At 37.1% G+C, this 5,911-nt stretch overlaps 1 protein-coding gene across 3 annotated transcripts in view; it reads left to right on the forward strand.

The window, feature by feature from the left end:
* LOC107625878 (uric acid degradation bifunctional protein TTL-like) overlaps nt 258–5,911 on the forward strand; it is a 17,332-nt gene continuing 11,678 nt past the window's right edge. Inside the window, exons 1-3 of one of the 3 annotated variants that reach the window (XM_016328609.2) lie at nt 258–562; nt 646–833; nt 987–1,201. The gene's annotated coding sequence lies outside the window, so the exon portion shown is untranslated. The remainder of the gene's footprint in view (nt 563–645; nt 834–986; nt 1,202–5,911) is intronic. The other 2 variants (XR_002357914.1, XR_001617406.2) reach the window with 2 other exon arrangements.

Genomic DNA, 5,911 nt, shown 5'->3' on the forward strand with positions numbered 1-5,911 from the left:
TATTCAAATGAAAATGACAAAAATATCTTTTTATAAAAATATTTTATTTAAAAATATGAGTTATTATTTAGCCACACTTTAAATAGAGATAACACTTTTATAAATATCAAAATCTAAATTTACAATCTATCATTTAAGAGTAAAAAAAAAATATTTTCATATGAAAACAATTATAAAATCTTCATTGTAGTATCCACCAAATAAAAATTCATCCGTGACTAGGATAAATAACAAAAAAAAGGAGTTCTCCCAAATACTCAACAAAAGCTAACATCACATCAGATATATTAAAAGAAGTAATGAAACTAAAGAAAGGAAAAGTGCTTTAATTAATGATTGGAGAGGAGTTCATCGACTAGCTTCCGCCAATGCTCCAAGATCTGTTTAGGGGTACCATTTTTGTCTTCGAAAATGGCTCTATTGCGTGTCTTTCAGATGCACTAACTCAAGACTGTCCATTCCACCATCAAATGCCTACTTTGATTCTGATGTTTACAGACTGTCATAGCTTGCTTTCATCTATGCCAAAAGGAGTCTGAATCATTGCTTGACTGGGAACCAGGTACAGAGCTTCTTCTCCAAATTTCTGAAGCTTTCTCACAATCAAACAGGCAATGATTCACTGTCTCTGGTGTTCTATTACAGAATCGATATATTGGTGAAATAGAGTAGATTTGACGATGGAGATTATTAAGGACTGGGATCTTTTTGTGGAGGCTTCTCCAAAAAAAGATTTTGACTTTTGGGAGAAGAGGAAGCTTCCAGAGTTGACTCCAGGTCTCTTTGTGTTGCATTAGATTCGGGCAAAATACAATTGAGTGATGGAAGAGCAGGTATGTGATTTGATAGCCGGAACTGACTTCATAAATTTCATTTCTTGTTTTTGTCCAATAGATTTTATCTTTTCTATTAGAAATGTTTGTAGCCAAAATTTGTTGTGCAGTATCTGAGAAGAAAAAAATTGATGAATTAATTCTTTATACCAGGTTCTATTTGGAAGGAGCAAATCACTGACTCTGTCCATAGAATGATTGGGCATGCTTACAACAGAGCTTGGAAGAGGTACAAAATGGTGATTAGGAGCGAGCCAAGGATCTCTTAAGGTGTGGAACTGTGGATGCTAACAGCTGACCCAATTTCCAGCACAAGCCTTTGGCCAGCACTCTGCGGCCTTCCAGTAAACTCCTCCAATCCCACCAAGGTGAGTTTCCTGACTCTGCATGTAATAAATTGTTGTAGTGATACTATTTGCCTTTTAGGATTCTAGCTAACAGCGATTGAGGTTGAGTAATTACTTTCCAAGATTGTTTATTAAGTAGAGTTAGGTTTTGAGCCCTTTAAGTCTTTGAATCTAAGCCCACCTTCACCCTTAGGTCTTGACATAGTGTCCCAGCTAATCCATGTCATTTTCTCTTTGAACCTTTCTGACGCCACCAAAATTGAGTGATAATGATATGGAATTCAGAAAGAAGAGAATCTGGTATCCTAAAGCAAGAAAGTGACTAAATAGGAATAGCTTCTCTTACCACCTTAATGAAAACGTGTCTACCAGTTGTAGATAGCAGCCTTCTCTTCCAACCTTGAACTTTCTGTCTGACTTTTTTCTTGATTGAGCTAAAAGTAGCCCTCTTGGATCAGTTGACAGTAGATGATAACCCAAGATATTTGTCTTGGGCTCCTATATTCCTGATGCGTAGTCTTTTAGCTAGCAATAATCGCTTATCAGAAGGGATATTATGTTGAAAAATATTGTCAACTTATTAAGATTCACTTGTTGGCCACTAAAATTTGAATACGAATTGAGCAATTCTAGGATATTGTCACATCTATCTTTTGTTGCCTTACCGAACAAAATTGAATCATCAGCAAATAGTAAATGGTTTATAGAGGGATATCTCCTGTTGATCTGAATACCTGAGATGAGATTGTTTTGCTCTGCTTTCTTAAGCAAGAAGGATAAACTTTCTGCGCAAAAGAGAAAGAGGTAGAGGGATAGAGGGTTACCTTGACGGATGCCTCTATGTGGCTTAAAAAAGCCATAGGGTTGACCTTCAACAATCACAGAGTAAGAAACTGTAATCATCACCTCTTGTATCCAACCAATCCATCTAGGATTAAATCCTAGTTTCTCCAACATAAACCACAAGAAATGTCACTCCACTTGATCATAGACCTTGCTCATGTCTAACTTTAGAGCTATATCTGTCAGTAAACCTATTTTCTTGGTTTTCAAGTAGTGCATGCATTCATGGGCTATGAGTATGTTATCATTAATCTCCCTTTCAAAAATGCACTTTGATCAGGAGAAATAAGATTATTCATAATACTTTGTAGTCCTTTGGACCAAAATTTTTTGAGATAAACTTGTAAAGATTGATTGATCGGTCTAATTTTAGTCATATCAGTTGCATTAGGAATCTTTGAAATGAGACAAATTTGAGTATGATTAAAGAATTTCAGTAATCTGTCACTCACAAAAAATTTCTAATAGCCTTAAAAACATCTTCAGCAACTATATATGTCACAATAAAATTAAAAAAATTTAGAAGTAAAACCATCGTCACCTAGGACACTTTGGGAATGGATGCTAAAAATTGCTCGTTTAACTTCCTCCATCAAAACTAGTCTTAATAGTCTTTTATTCATGGCTGGAGTTACTTTGGATGGGAAATCCGCAAGGAATCCCATAGGATCAGCAGTATTAGTGGAAGAAAAAATGTTCATAAAATAATCCTCTGCAACTTCAGCTATTTCTGCATTAGTAGTAGTCATTTTTCCATCAGATTTTACTAACCTCCAGATTTCGGTACGACGGTTTTTCGATCGGAACGACTGATAGAAGAATTTAGTATTCTTGTCTCCCTCCTTCAACCACTTGATCCTGAATTTTTCGAGCCAATAACTTTCTTCTCTTAGGTAGGCCGATTTTAATATTTTCTCCAGCATTTGAACTTGCTCTCCTTCATTAATCCTATCTTCTCTAAGTGCCTCAAATTATCTGGTCAAATCATCAATCTCCTTTTTTGAATTAGCATTTGAAGTTTGTTGCCATTGCACCATCCTATGTCTGCATGCTTTCATTTTTTGGGATAGGATGTACATGGCTGATCCCTCGTACATTGACTGCAAGGTTTTAGTAATTATTGCTCGGACATTATCATTTCCCACCACATTTCCTGCCATTTGAACCGACGCTTAGCTTTCTCAATTAGGGGGTTAGTATTTAGCAGAATTAGAGCATAATTTGACCCATTTTCTTGGAGCCTTTGTAGAGATGTTGTAGGATATAGATTAGACCATCTCTTGTTCAATAGAGCTTGACTAAGTCTCTCCATAACAGATCTGCCCCGCTTCGCTTGTTGGACCAGGTGAAAATTTTGTCATTCATGCCCATATCCAGCAAGCTATTGCTATCAGTAAAACATGTAAATTATGCAGTAAAAATATCCAATTTTAAGCTACCACCGCTTTTTCATGTTGGCCCACAATAACATTAAAATCCCCATCAAAACAATTGTATCATGGAACTGCTGCAGAAAAGTAGTTAATTATGAAAACTATTCTAATTTGATTTGTTCTAAAGTGCTTAAATACACACCTACTAGCCCCGGTGACTATTATTAACTCCCTCCTTAATTTTGGCTGCTATGAAATACTCTCCACATGAAATGATCTCGACATCCAACCCCTCTTTCCACGCCAAGGCTAGACCACCAGCTGTCCCGATTGGATTATTAATAATGAACCATTCTACAAACTTGCAAGTTTTGAGCTTACTTTTCACCTGTCGAGGTTGGTTTTTAGTTTCGCAGAGGAACACAACCTCGGGGGAGTGGGATTGGCATATCCTTTTAAGGTTTTGGATTGTTAGTGGTCTCCCTAAATCCTGACAAGGTTTAATTATTCTGTCAGTCCTTATAATTTTACCGAATTTTAATTAGGTCTCTGTACATTTTTTCTTTTTAATTGGGTCCCTGAACTAATATATTTTTTTAATTAAATCCTTATCGTAACAAAAAAACGTTTGAAAATTAAACAGAATATTCTATTTTCAAATTAAAGATACCCTAACTTTTTTCTAAATCCCTAATTATCTTTCCCCTTCTGTTTTTACAAAGACAAAATTAACCTCACACTGTCCTCCTTTTCCTCCTCTCTGTCTCCCTTCTGTACTCTCGCCTTTCCCTCTCCCTCTCCCACCCTCACTCTTCCCACCTCCGCGCACCCCTCCTTTCCCCTCCCTCCTCCCCGATCCCTCCCAGACGAGCTTTCTTTCCACCTCCTGAGCTTGACTTCGACACCCCTCCTTCCACGTTCCTCCTCTCCCGAGCTCCACTCTTGCGTTTTCCACTGAAGAAAAGTTCCCATGTTGGGGTACCCACTAAAGAAAAGCTCCCAGATCAGCTGCGTCGATCTTCGAGGTGGCCTCCGACACCGTCATCTTCGCACCGAGAAAGACAGAAAAAGAGAGAGACTGCAAAAGAGAGATCACATTACGGGGAGAAAGAAAGAGGTCGAGGCTGCGGAAGAGCAAGGAGGTAGAGGGTCACATCGCTGCTGCCATTGTTGTTGGAGGAGGTCGCCGACGAGCTGCTCCTTTCTCGTTTGTTCTCGGTAGTTGTTATAGCCATTGTTGTAATTGTTCCTAAATTCTTCTTCATTGTTGTAATTGTTGTTGTTTCTTTTCACCTCATTCTTGCTGTAGCTGTTGGGATTGTAGTTACAATTATTGTTGTTGTTGTTGAAGCTCTCATAAGTGAGATCTTTATCAAGAAGCTCATTTTCAAAGATGGTTGTTGTTGTGATTGGAATCTCCTTATTAGGAGAAGAATATTGAGTAGCAGAAGACTCTGTGCCATAAAGGCCATAGCCATTTTCATTGTCAACAAAATCAAGCTCTATGTTGGCTCTAATTCTACTGTTGTTGATTCTGTTTCTAGTGCTGGTACAATGATTGGTTCTGGTGTTGATGTTGTTATAGGTTCTAGTGTTAGTGTAGGTGTTGGTGAAAAAAAAAGTATAGAGATCTAATTGAAAATTTAGTAAAACTACTATATAGATCGGCAGAGTAATTAAACCATCCTGACAATTCCAGTTTAGAAGTTTGATGGTTCTTTGGATGCCAATTGATGGCTGGCACCCACCACTCCCAAGAGTAGAAGCATTCTCCTCTAAACACATCTTCTTGTTCCCCTCAACGTACTCTTTTTCGAAAATTCTTCTTTTGCTACCCGCTGCCCCACCATGTATCATCTGGGCTCTTTCTCAAGCTAATTGTTTTAAAGTTAGCCCTTTGGGACGAGAAGCTGATTTGTCAGCATTAATTACCACATTGCCTTTATTCATTGGTATTGGGCTTTCTTCCAGCATTATGGCTGAACCATTATCTGTGTTGGCTAGCCACGCTTCCTCCGAGATTTATTTTAACATATCATTAAGCATCTCTCTAGTTGCTATTTTCTCTTTATTTGTTGACTTTTATCATTCATTGAGAGGCTAGATAGGCCGTCTAGTAGCCAAGAAGGCATAAGCTTCTTCCTCAGTTGAGGAGTAGAAGAACCTGAATTGCTGTCATGGCTAGTATTAGAGTGTTGCTTCCTCTTTATACATCCTCCGATTTGATTTACTTTAGTCCATTCCCCTAAACAATCTTTAAACTTTTAGGTTAAGTAGAACACTATGCGTATTATGTCGCGTTTTTTTACACAATTTAAAATATAATAGAACTCGATAGATATAGTGTCAAATTCTACAAACAACAAATACAAAGTACCACACTCTTGATACAATGTTTCACTTAAAAAAAAAATTAATTAAACATTAATATTAAAAGTAAGTGAAACTAGATATAAAAATAGATTGATGTAGAATTTAAATACTATTATTTTCTATTATTATATTATCTACTAAA

This window comes from Arachis ipaensis, chromosome B02 (genome assembly GCF_000816755.2).
Source record: "Arachis ipaensis cultivar K30076 chromosome B02, Araip1.1, whole genome shotgun sequence".
Classification (NCBI taxonomy): domain Eukaryota; kingdom Viridiplantae; phylum Streptophyta; class Magnoliopsida; order Fabales; family Fabaceae; genus Arachis; species Arachis ipaensis.